The 12,996-nt window shown below is 39.5% G+C and overlaps 1 long non-coding RNA gene across 1 annotated transcript in view; it reads left to right on the top strand.

The window, feature by feature from the left end:
• LOC138187638 (uncharacterized) overlaps window positions 1–12,996 on the top strand; it is a 179,581-nt gene extending 166,585 nt beyond the window's left edge. The window contains exons 19-20 of the long non-coding RNA XR_011175228.1: window positions 10,769–10,916; window positions 12,171–12,996. This is a non-coding gene — a long non-coding RNA (uncharacterized LOC138187638). The remainder of the gene's footprint in view (window positions 1–10,768; window positions 10,917–12,170) is intronic.

Genomic DNA, 12,996 nt, shown 5'->3' with positions numbered 1-12,996 from the left:
ATATCGCATTACAGAAACAGCAGAATCTCTCTCGAGATGAAGTAGAATCGTAACGAACAGACTCAAAAATATTGCGATAAAAATTTTCGTGAGAGTAAAAATCAAACCAAAAACAAAAAAAAAAAAAAAGAAAATGGAAAAAATTCGGAAACTCTCTTCATAGCGTAACCTAAAGATCACATTATAAACACACCATCAACAGAAACGAAAATAGTAAGGATAAAACGAAATCACAAAAATGACCGAAGTGCCCAGAATTGTCTCCGCAGCGTTTTTTTTTTTTATTTAGTATTTCACATTCACAATTTGTCCAATTTGGACATTTGGTAGAATTACGTCCGCAGCGTGGCACAAAAATCGAAACACCAAGATCTTCATCGAGAAAAAGGCAAACGGTGAGAATAAAATAGAACCGTAAAAGCGACCAAAGATTCACAAACTTTCTCCACAGACTAATGTAAAAATCATCCTTATAAAAACACTATAATCTTCATCGAGACAAAGGAAAATCCTCGAAAGAAATCCTCTCTCTCTCTCTCTCTCTCTCTCTCCATCTTCCTCTCTCCTTGTTCACCTCGACCAACGTAATCACGGGGATCACGAGGCGAAGCTGGATGGTTTAAAAAGGCTCCGAAAATTCGGATCGTTGTCCAAGGGGTTCCGAGGTTCTGTCGGCGTAATCCGATCCAAGACATCTATGTCGATAGGGCAATAATTAGGCTGCTTAAAGAGCTAGAAAGGGTGGAAGTAGGCGATCGTAGCGTAGCAGGAGAAAGAGAAAAAGAAGAAGAAGAAGTGGCGGAGGAAGAAGGGGACGAAATGCGAGAGAAATGGATGTGAGAGAAGGACAAAGGAGGCAGGGGGAGTGAGCAGAAGAGAAGGGAGGACGCACAGCAACGTCGGCTCTTTCTGTCGCCTCGAAGAAGGGTCCAGAGGCGGACTGGTCGGTAGTCGTGTCGGTTCCCGTGGCCTTTCATCCCTTTCGACGTGCGCGCCGCCGTGAATAGGCGAAACTAGTGGTACCGAGAGGGCACCGGTCCTCCGCGGCTTCCACACACGTTTCCCAGTGAAAGGGTAGAAAGAGAGGGAGTCGACTTGTCCCGCCAGCCTGTCACGTCCCTTGTGAACCGTGTCCGCGCTCGCGCTAGCGATGGCCTCGAACATGTAATCGCTTCTTCCTGCGTTACGTATGTAGGTCCCTGATCGAGGATTAGCTTGGCATTTCGGTTTTTATGAGTTTCGGTAGTACAGAAGGGATCAGGTAAATTTGACAGATTTCTATTTAACGTGAACACGTTTCATTCTCGCGTTTTTTCTGCTACTCAATATAGGTGCTTAATGTTAATGTAGGATACTTTCGTCCTAATTGTCTAAATATTTAAGTATCCACAGAAATCCGAAAAACGAACCCTCGGAATCCATTCTGATCGTTTATCTTTATATCCAACCTTTCCTTCTCGAACAAAAACAAAATTCTCGAACAAAAGTTTGGAAAACACACAAACACCGTATAAACGCTTGTTCTTCAGCCAGAACAAGGTTCGCGGTAAAGCCCATAATCATAAACTTAATAACAGCATAATCCTATACAGCGGCTACAAACGGTATTGCCATGTAAATACCTAGCTATTTATTTTCCACCCAAGCGTATTTTTACCAGGTTCTTCCATTCCATCCATTCCATTTACTACATACAGTACGTACAATATAATACGTAGAGTACGCGCAGTCTATACCATAGTCCAAGTGCTTTACGTATCAAATTCGTGTAGTCGTAGAAAAGATACGAAGCTCGATATACTTGCGCCCGAAAGCTCGTAAATGCTGTGACGAATACGATACCTCACCGATACTCTTCTCAGTCGCTGTACCGCGCCATAAGACCGTCTCGAATCTGACTTTCGTCCAAACCAAAGTTTCAGCCATGAGGTGCGTGAAATTTCTGGAAAGCACGCGTGTCACGTAGAACGAGAGCGAGAGGATTCAATGCCCATCGCTAAATAGGGGTACAACAAGGAGGGGGGCAGAGGGCGAGTCCGGGTTCTCGGAGGGGAGGGTTGGCGAGTCGGTATAATGGCGGCTTCGGCACAGGCCCCCAAAAGAAACCCATAGATATCGCATTGCGCGGCCAGGACTGACGGGACAAAACAGCCCGACAATAGGGGGGGTTTTCGGTGCTCCGCCGCGAGATTCGTGGCCAGCTGTGGAGGGGCGAACGAAGAACCGAAACGGGCCCACGTTGGAAAGAAGAGGATGCAGCTAGGCGCGTTTTCACGTCACCGGTCCGGGGACCAGGGGAACCGAGACGCGGCAGTCTGCCCATCGGGCCCTCCTCGCGTGCCGATCCATTAATTAACCATCGTCGTTTCTTACCCTCCGCGGTGAGGTCTGACTCGCTTGTAGCCCTCTCTGCAACTTCTCTAACCGTTGGAAAATTCGAGCCCCCCCATCGGGTATGTCGGTTCACGCGCCATTGAATCATCCGCGTCGTTGACGTTGGCATTCGGCATTTAGAATTTCGGATTTTTCGAGGTTTCTGGGCTTCTCGTGATCCTACTTGGATAAGACTCGAAGATTAATAGAGTGTGGTTCGACTCTGTCGTTCTGGGGTTAGGCTAACCCCGAAATGAAAATTATATTCCAATGGATACGGTCGAAATATCGAGAAATATTTGGTTTCGGGATTTAACGTCGTTGAATCTTACCGTTTCCGAGTTGTCTGGTGAACCAACTTTTTTAAGCAAGATACGCACGGATATGTAAACGCGAAGCCGAGACGAGAGCAGCCGAATTGCATTTCAAACATTTACCGTGAAGTTGCTAATGTTGAAGGTACTAGCTGCGAACTTGACGTATAAGTTTTAACTGCATGTGCGTGAGTTTACGTTCCGTTGAATTATGGGTATCCTTAGGCGGGATGATGTTGAGTTTGACGAGGTTTCGCAATTTTATAATCTTGCTTCGATTAGATTTTAACTTGATCCAGTCGAACCTTTAATTATTATCAATGCACGCAACTTCTGATTTCGTCTAATTAAATGCTACTGCGCTCTTCGTATCTTCGTTGTGCACCTTAATTTTTATCGATGTAGCCTTATGCGCGCGGTGAACTGTCCGAAAACGTTGGAGCAAACAGACGTTCGAATGAAGATTTCTTCGATCCCTTTCGGAAATAACCTGCAGCAGACTCTTATGCGATTCTGTCTGTTCAGAGATATTTGCGAGTCTGTCGTACGATTATTTGCATTAAAAAGTCAGTTTTATGGACTAAACAGTTGGAAGGCACATGTCACCGCGGAAACTTGTTTCAATATGCGACAAACCATACTCTGTTAACGTGAGACGTTAGCGCTCTTATAGAGACATAGACCGTGGAAGGAAAATAAAATCGCGTCGTATGTCCGCGACTTTTATCCAGAAGGCAAGAAAACTATAGTTTTAGCCAGGGAAAACTTGTCCCTTGGTCGTCGTCGACGCGTCGGAGCTTCTACGTGCAGGGTGAAAACGAAACAAGAAACAAAGGGATAATAAATGGAGAGACAAGGGACAACGAAAGGGGCAGAAAATTATAATTTTATATCCATAGATAAAGATAGAAACGAAGAGGCGAGAATTAATAATTCAATGAAATAATGACGTGGTTCGCGTGTTTCGCGGAGAGAAACGTTGCACGATCGTCGCTTCGATCCTCGGCATCGCGATTATTACCGCTGCTTCTTCGAGTAATTAGGCGTTTTGTATCTCTCATTGGCCATCTACGCTTCACGATTTATCACTCTGCTTACAGATTAATTTCGTGCATCGCGCTTCAGTACTCCTTTGCTCTCCTTTGCTTTATCGTCCACGCAACATCCAGCTTTATCGACGTTCATTGATGTTTTTATAAGCGTTGAACGTTAAGCAGAAGCAATAAACGTGTGTATGAGTCAGATACCTTTGTATCGAGTAGTCGTTAGGATTAATCAAATATCAGATTTTTAGCACAGTTTATTATATTTCTCTTTTATATGGTAGTTATGGTTAACGTAATCACGGTTGAAGAGTAACAGACTTGAACTGGAATCAACAACATTCCACGAGCTTAAAGATGAGGAAACAAATTCCTTCAGATTGTCGTTTCACTTAGAACGTCTGGTTCGTTCGTTTCTTCTCTTGAACTTTCCTTTTTTATACAGAAGTCATCAAATCTTAGGATCTGTTCGACGTAATCTCGCTCGAAGGATAAGGAAACGCGAACTCGAATCTATTACATGTTTCAGAAGTTCAAAGACGAAAGAAAAATGAAAAAAGAAGCTTCTTGAATTTTTCCTTTTCGCACAAAAGTCATCGAATGGCAGTCAACGTAGATACTTGTGGATCGAAGAGTAGAAAATTCGAATTCGAGTTTGAAGATGAAGGGAAAGTGTAAAAAATAAATGCGAAAATCTTTTTGGATTCCTTCAAATGTCTTGAATTTTTCCTCTTTATATGTAAGTCGTGTTTTACACGTAATTAGCATAAGTTCGATCGTAGATGGACTAAGACAGTGCCGATAGGTTTGAAGCTTTTTCTTCGTAGATTTCGAAAAAAAAAAAAACGAAGTTGAGACGAACATCGAGCAGCGTAGTCTTTCGCGTTAGGTTAATGCTCACGATCAATTTCACTTGCCAGCCCACAGTGTTCCCTCTCCCGAAGAACGTCGCTGCTTAATCGATACGTCGCTTTTAGACTCTCTGACAGCCTAAGCGCGCCACTATTTCAAGTCGTACTACGAATAGACAACGCTTCACCTTGTTTCCAGCTGAAATACTTTCGAAATCGCTGGATCTCCTTCTGATAATTTTGAAACAATAATCGTGTAACTCGGAGAGTATAGAAAATGTAAATTTTGATGGATCAGTAGAGCCTGTTACATATTTTTATCAAAATGTAGTACGTGTCTTGAGGAATTTTTATTTTTCCTATAATATCTGTATTAGATCGCTGAGAAATTACTCTCAGATTTCTGAGAAATAAGACGCTGAGAAGCTAAATGTAGATTTACTGAAAAATGAAATTCAAGTTCCCGCAAGATGAATCTCACATTGCTGGGAAAACAAATGTAGATTTCTAGAAAATTGAACATCGATTGACGGAAAGCTCGATTTAACTTGCTGAAAAATTAAGCACAGAATGATGCAAGATTATATGTAGCTAGTATATTCGTAGAAAATCTATTTGCACATAAATTTCCAACGAGGAGAAAAATCGAATAAGTAAAACTCTTCGTTGTTAAAATTAATTAAACCGGAAAATTAATCGTCGTGAAAATTATTTTTAAATTAGTAAATTAGTCGTCGTTAAACAACCAATGAATCGAAGAGTATACGTGTAAATAGCAAGTAGAAAATTTCCCTATATCGCGTCGAGTAAAATTGAAATTTCCTGCAACAAGACATTAATAATGGCTCGCGTCCAGTACACGAGCAACGAAGAGCAGGAATCTGCTTTGGCTCCGGTTTACTGCCGGGCTTTTGTAGAAAATTCAATCTGTCACAACGTTCGTTGCGCGTTTTTCGAAGAGATCAGTGCAAACGCAACAATGTAGGGCGGCGGTGAGTGACGGCAGACGGAAATACGTGGCTTTGCATGACCCGTGCTAACCCTTGTCGCTTCCACGTTTACAATCGGAAGGTGGACGTTGCATGCCTGTCGAGAAGATACTATACTAGAGAAGATACTATAGTCGCGGAAGTCCTCCGGTTTAAACCACAACTGGTAAATAGGCGACTCTGGTCGAAAGGGTGAATGAAAATCGCGTGGAAATTTTATTGCCAAGATTTCGTAGGCACGGCATTCTTTCTGCTTCGACATTCAAAAATTTTCTGGGAATAAATTACTTTGCTTGGAAAGATGAAAGAGATCGTAGGAATAAATTTTATCGTGAAAATTTTCTGGACGAAATTGTTTTGGTTTAGAAATTAAGAAATTGTTTTAGAAGGAATGTTGAAAAAAAAGGTTTGTTTGGAAGAGCAAATAAAAATTACAAGGAAATGTCGTTAGAATTTAAAAGTTTGAAGAGTTTAAAGTTTAGATTTGTCAATTTAGAAATTTTGTTCGAAGAAAGATTTTTTTTGAGAGGAATGATTTTGCTTAGAAACGAAGGAAAGTTAGAAATAATTTTCCAATTTTTCTGATCTTTGTATTTTCTTCGGTACACGCGGATTCGTTATTGTATTGGAAGCTTCCTTGCTAAAAGTTTCAAGAAAGGTTAATTGGGCCATTGTCAAGCAGAGTGTCTGCTTCTTTTAATTGAAGGGTTCTTTGACGTGTCTTTGAGAAGCTTCTTAGTTCCTCAAGCAGTTTTCTGTTGTAAAACAGCGAAGCGACTCGAGAAAGTGGCGAGTTACAGTTTACGTAACATTTTGCAAAAATTCTCGTGCGGTTGTTTAACACAAGATAAAAAAAAAGAATAAACAATAAATATCGTCTCAAATCAAAGAAGATACTGATTAAATATACTTCCATACAGAATCATCTACGCTCATTCCAATATCCAATTAGACTCACAATTTTCCAAACTTACATCTATTTTTATCTCTATTAATAGTCTTCAATTTTATTCTAAAAAAAAATCGTCGATAACTTTCACACAAACAAATCAAAGAAGAAATTAATAAAATCCCTACACAGAATTTTCTACGATTATTCCAATATGTATTTAATTGCGTCCACGACTTTTCCAACCAACCCCTATTTTCACCCGTATCGATGATTTTCGATTCTCAAAGAACCGACAACGACTTTCCTACGAACAAATGAAAACGAAATTAATTAAGAACATTTCTACACAGAATCTCCTACACTCTTTGCAATATTTAACTGTAGCTGCCACAATTCCCCAAACCTACCCCTATTTTCATCCGTATCGATGATTTTCGATTCTCAGAGAACCGACAACAACTTTTCTACGAACAAATGAAAAAGAAATTAATTAAGAACATTTCTACACAGAATCTCCTACACTCTTTGCAATATTTAACTGTAGCTGCCACAATTCCCCAAACCTACCCCTATTTTCATCCGTATCGATGATTTTCGATTCTCAAAGAACCGACAACGACTTTCCTACGAACAAATGAAAAAGAAATTAATTAAGAACATTTCTACACAGAATCTCCTACAATCTTTGCAATATTTAACTGTAGCTGCCACAATTCCCCAAACCTACCCCTATTCTCACCCGTATCGATGATTTTCGATTCTCAAAGAACCGACAACAACTTTCCTACGAACAAATGAAAAAGAAATTAATTAAGAACATTTCTACACAGAATCTCCTACACTCTTTGCAATATTTAACTGTAGCTGCCACAATTCCCCAAACCTACCCCTATTCTCAACCGTATTAACAATCTTCGTTTTCGAAAGAACATCGTGTCCACCGCTAAGAATCAACCGGAAACACGTAACGGAGTCATCGCGATGAGCGTAACGGTGACTCAACAGCGCCGTGCACGAGCACAATGAGTCGTTTTAGCAGATTTTCGGGGTAGAACTGGATGAAGAGGCGTTTATAGAGACGTAATCCAACGGAGGGGCAGGGGTGCGTCGATCGAGTGGTTTGACAGCGGGGTAGTTTAGTCAGATATATATATATATATATATATATATATATATATATATATATATATATATATATATATATTTCTAATACTATTAGTCGGTGTTCCGTTACACAACGACAGATGGACGAGCAGATATATCCGCTCTGTTTGGATCGACGCTGTTCGGGGGTGCAGCTGCGTGTGTGTAAACCGTGCCGCCGCTGTTTGTGCCTCGACATCAATTGATAGTTTGGGTAAACGGGCTGCAGAGGGAGAAAGAAAGGGAAAACAGAGAGGAAAAAGGGCCGAGCCGCGGTGGTTTCTTCTTCGATTTGCTATTTCGCGTTCGATTAATTGTCTGATCTTCGCCGCGAATATTCTACTTTGCTCTTGATTTCCATCTTGTCGACATCTTTAAATGAATTTTTACTTATCGCGCGCTATCAATGGTTCAACTATCTTCTTTATTGCACTTTTACGTTTTATAGTACGACGCAAGTCTTATATTGTATAAAAAAAAAAAAAGGAGGAAGAAAGAAAAAAAAATTGCATTAGTTCGCGGCAAGTTATATTGTACAATATTGGTCGTCTTATCTTTATCGTCTACCTTCTTGTATTACGATATTACAATAAGATTCTTAGGTCATCTCTGTTTTTACGAATGTATAGAAATTTCAAGTTATTTTATATATCTGTTATTCCTTCTTGAGAAGCAAGTACTTCATTTAAAAAATTATTCTTCACTTGTTGCTTCTTAAATTCAGCCCAAGGTTATATCTATCCATGTGAAAGTATTACAGTTGCCATTACAAGATCGCTATCGTACATTTTGCTATCATATATGAACTTTCAATCAAAAAAAAAAAAAAAAAAAAAATGCAATCGATGCTATTGACGAAAGTATTCTGTAAAAAAATTCGTGGATGAAGATGGTAGAAAATGAACAAAGTTGTACTAATAGAAACGCAGATTATTTTAACCGGAAATCTCGTTAATTACTTTTCTATCGAATTTTCCTCCTTCTGCTATTCATCGAATATCGAAAAGAAAAATTTTACTCTGCTGCAAGATAAAAGAGATGATAATGTTTCGATCAGTAATTTCATTCCACATAGAAATTTCACGAGGGAACCGAATGCATCGGTCTTGGTCGACGATATTCGAATTCTAATGCGATATTCCGTGGCGGATGGGTGGCAGGCTGCATACGTACGAGATAATTCAATTAACCTCGGGTAGTCGGCTCCTGGAAATACAATTCGAGGTCCCTGCACGTTGTACACGGCAAGACTGTTACGAATCGGGCCGAGTAGTTGCCGGATAATTGTACATATCGCGGTCGAGGGTTCCTTCACGAGATCGTTCAACAATTAGGCGTTCCCACTTTCGCCTCGTTATCCGTCGATCAGATTCGCGTTGTTATAGCGCTGAAAACTACCCCGACGAACTATTCCTCCGCATGATTTTTCCGAATTAACTCGAGTATCCATATACGTCCAACGAACTTGATCTTTATCTTCTCTTTCGTTTAAATCTTGCCCAATTTCTTCGTATTTTTATCTTTGAAATTTTACGAAAATCTTGTTTTATTTGAAATTCCTCCAGTTTAGTTGGTTATTTTCTATCTTGGTAATTTTTTATTGAATTTTGATTCTTTTTGGAAATCTCGTTGTATTTGTCTAAAACTCTGGTGTTCTTCACTTTTGGAAAAACATTTAGAAAATAAACTATCGGGTAGGTTCCACGTAAAATACACTTCTTGGTGATGTTAAATAATCAAAAATTACGGCAATCTCGTTAGATTCAAGGAAATGTCACGAGGACGTGAAATTGCGTGAACGCCGAAACTCAGACGAGACCTTCACGTGTTTACGAAAACTTATGAACATTCCATTCTGCTGGAGGAAATCCATTATTCGTTTCTCGGTAGACGTCTCAGTGTCAGAAATGACTATAGCGCGGATTTTTATGTAATTTCGTATTTTTAGAAATGTGATTAAACAAGTGGAAGCTAAGTAATTTATTTCCTTCGTTGAGCGTTATAACAAGCATCGTACTCTGGATATTTCGTATATTTTTTCATATTGTGCGCGTTTTAGTAATTTTAAACGTCCTATAAATGCATCAAATTTCGCAGCCTAGCAATGACGATTTTACGATTTTTGCTTCGAAAATCGGAAGCAAAGTCGACGAGTCATCGACCTTTCATCCCCCCAAACTGTCATCCAAGAATCAGACACTCGACCGTGGAATTCTCTTTAATCGCGCGTCTCATCCGCCACGACAGTCCGCGATCGATCAAGCACGAACGCTTATCAAGAGGACCGAGGCACACGCGCGAGCGGAGAATTCGAAAATCGCGAGGCGCCGCGCAGACGGCGTATCCAGCTTTTTCTTCGGCCGTTTGGTTGTTTGTTCCGGCCGTTTCGCCGGTTAGCTACTCGACTGCCCTTCCCTTTTTCGCTTTTCCATCCACCGTATTCTTCTTCTCGTAGAAAACACAAAACACGTAATAAGCATGCAACGATTTCGAAAATTATTTTCCAACTATCATTGCTGTCATAAAAATAACGTACGCACGTATCGCGTGTATTGTAAGAAACATTTTAATATTTTTTTTTATAATCGGTACACTGTGAATTTTATTAACTTTTGCACTGAAACTGTGCTACTGTATATATTAGGTTGGCAACTAAGTGATTGCGGATTTTGTCAATACCACCTAATGACAAAATCCACAATCACTTAGTTGCCAACTCAATATATTTATTCGTCGCTCTTATCAAACGTAAATCCATTTTGTAAACCTATGGTGTCTTTCTACGCCTTGGCTGACAAATGGAAGTTGAAAATTCATACTTGTGTATACTAACTTCTCTGAATTAATAACAACGTTAAAATAATTAACGTTTAGTATAAACAACACTAACAAAAAAAATAAAACTAATATTGTCGAGCTAAACATCTGACGCTAACAGTTCATCTCGGTTGTTCTTGTCAATTACAACACTTTTTTCTAACACTCTAGTGTTCCTCGCATTTCTTATTCCTTCTGACTTATTCCACCATTGTGTCTGCTTCTTATTTTACAAATTTCCGTTCATCCGCCGCTCTAGCTACGATAACACGAAATATTCTTTCCAGAGATTGTAATTTTTGTGTTCGAGAAGCTAATTGGTTCGTCGTGGATGTTGCGGTTTTAGGTTTGGTCGCTGACGATCCGACAGACTCCCGAGAGAAAGGAGGCGGCCTGTGGATGGGGTTGGAACTCGGCCTCGTCGGCGTGACGCTATTCCGGGAATGTGGGAATCACCACGGCTGTGATTCAGTTCATATTACCCACGTTTCGCGGTAAGTAATACGCTTGGTGTATGATTACGGCTGTTTGTCGCCAGCGAAATCCGGCCACCGGTCTGCGGCCGTGATTAACGACCTTTTCTTTCGTTTTCTTGCGGGTTTTCGAACGGGTTAAAGAAGAAGAGGACGGTGCAGAAGATTTTCAGATTCGATTTTCGAGTTACAAATGGCTGAGCATTGGTTTAGCCCTGTTGCGTTATTTCGGTTATCTTCCACTCGATCGTATTTCTCTGTCACTAACAGATTTCTCAAGCTCGAGAGGAAACACCGAGCAATCATCGATCCTTATTTTTCTATCACTGACAAGCTTCCTCCATTGCAGAGGAAAACGAAGCAAACGTGCCAAAGATTTTGTAAATCATCGGTCTTTCCGATCGTCGAAATAAGAGCGAGATTCGAACGCAAAAGCTCGAGGCTCGCAGCAGGGTTAACGATAGAAACATGGAAGATCAGGTTTTCTGTTTTTCAAAAAATTTTAAAGCGTTTTTGAGGATATTGGCGTTCATTTTTGTTGAGATATGTATAATTTTCTGTGCTGGGCTGGGTTAGATGCGTAGTGGAGATACTTGTATGGGACTATCAATGTGTGGAGGTTGTGTGCGCACGGCGTCTCGAAAACAGATGAATGTAAACTAGTCAGTCGGTTAACAGTTGGGTATAGAAGAAAGTGCTGAGACGCGTGCAAGTGTGTATCGATGAATATATAAGAAATCGTCCATGAAATAAATATATTACTATTTTAATATTAATCCTCAGTATAAATTTAGTGTTCCTATAACATTATTTCGGCTTCAAAGATCCACAATTCTCAACAATTTTATATACTTGCCTATTTCGTTATATTAATTTTATTTTGATTAATTATGCATAACACGCTTAGGTATACACATATTGCAAGTTGCCAGTTTAGTGTTAAGGCATCTTTGTATTAGGTGGTCGGAAAAGTTTCTTTCGTTTTATAAGGAAATAATGGATGCACATTTCCTGTTTTATATTATTTTGTCGAATTACGTATGATCCATTTTGTTCTATCAAACTAAAGATCACAACGTTCGACGGATTAGGTTTCATATTTGCATAAAGATGCATCGTTGTAAAAGACGTGTCTGACACTTTCCGAACAACCTAATATTTCGAGAATTTTCTTACCTCAACTTGAGTGTTTTGGGAAGAAAAGAATGTTATAAATATCAATAAATATATTCATCTACAGTAACCATCTTCTTTTTCCCTATTCTCTGTTAATAGAAATAAAATGGTGTAACAGCGTGTAAATTGTCGACGTGAAAATAACGTAACGTGGAAAATTTGAAGAAAATTTGCGTCCATATTCGTCGAAGAAGATTTACCGCGAAGAGATGCCAATCGATGGCAGGTTTTACTTGTAAGACAAATTTTTTTGATGTTTAACAGCGTAGGATGGGTGGAAGTAAGGTGCCTTTGGAAAGAGACGTACAACATATGGAGATATCGTGGTGAACACACCTGTGACGAGTTATATCACGCAACGCCCATTACTGTCGCGGACGGTTCCACGTCGAAAACGAGTCTCTTATTCTGCTGACAGTCAACGCCTTCTAATCGCATCCATTACAGATATGTACAGCCGATTGATATCTCTTTGAGTTTCTTCCACATCTTTCATTTCAGTTACAAGATAATTCTATACTTTTATAGTACAGTTCAGTAGTAACGTTTTCCAATAAAACGACTGGGAATCGACGAATGGAATTAAATTAATAAATTAATACTAATTTTAATATTCTTCTTGATATTCACAAATCGAAGAAATAAATTTAACAAACCTTTGTCTTATGTTTGATGATTATTTCACATTAATAATAAGCTTTTGTCAACTTGTATTGCTCGATATCGATGTTATCTAAGTAGAATGGCAAGAAATTGAAAGGTAGAAATAGAAGAAGCGTTCGAAGTTTGCAAAACGATCTCAGAAACTTGCGAAATTACCATCCTACTGTGTTTAATAGTTGTTTTGTACTAACTTTTTCAATGTCGATATTCTTCCTTAAAAAATGTTGAAACCGATTAAAAAATATAATAGAAATCAACTTTA

Source organism: Bombus flavifrons, chromosome 15, assembly GCF_040668555.2.
Source record: "Bombus flavifrons isolate JBK064 chromosome 15, iyBomFlav1_principal, whole genome shotgun sequence".
In the NCBI taxonomy this organism is placed as follows: Eukaryota; Metazoa; Arthropoda; class Insecta; order Hymenoptera; family Apidae; genus Bombus; species Bombus flavifrons.
This window is presented reverse-complemented; position numbering and strand designations above follow the sequence as displayed.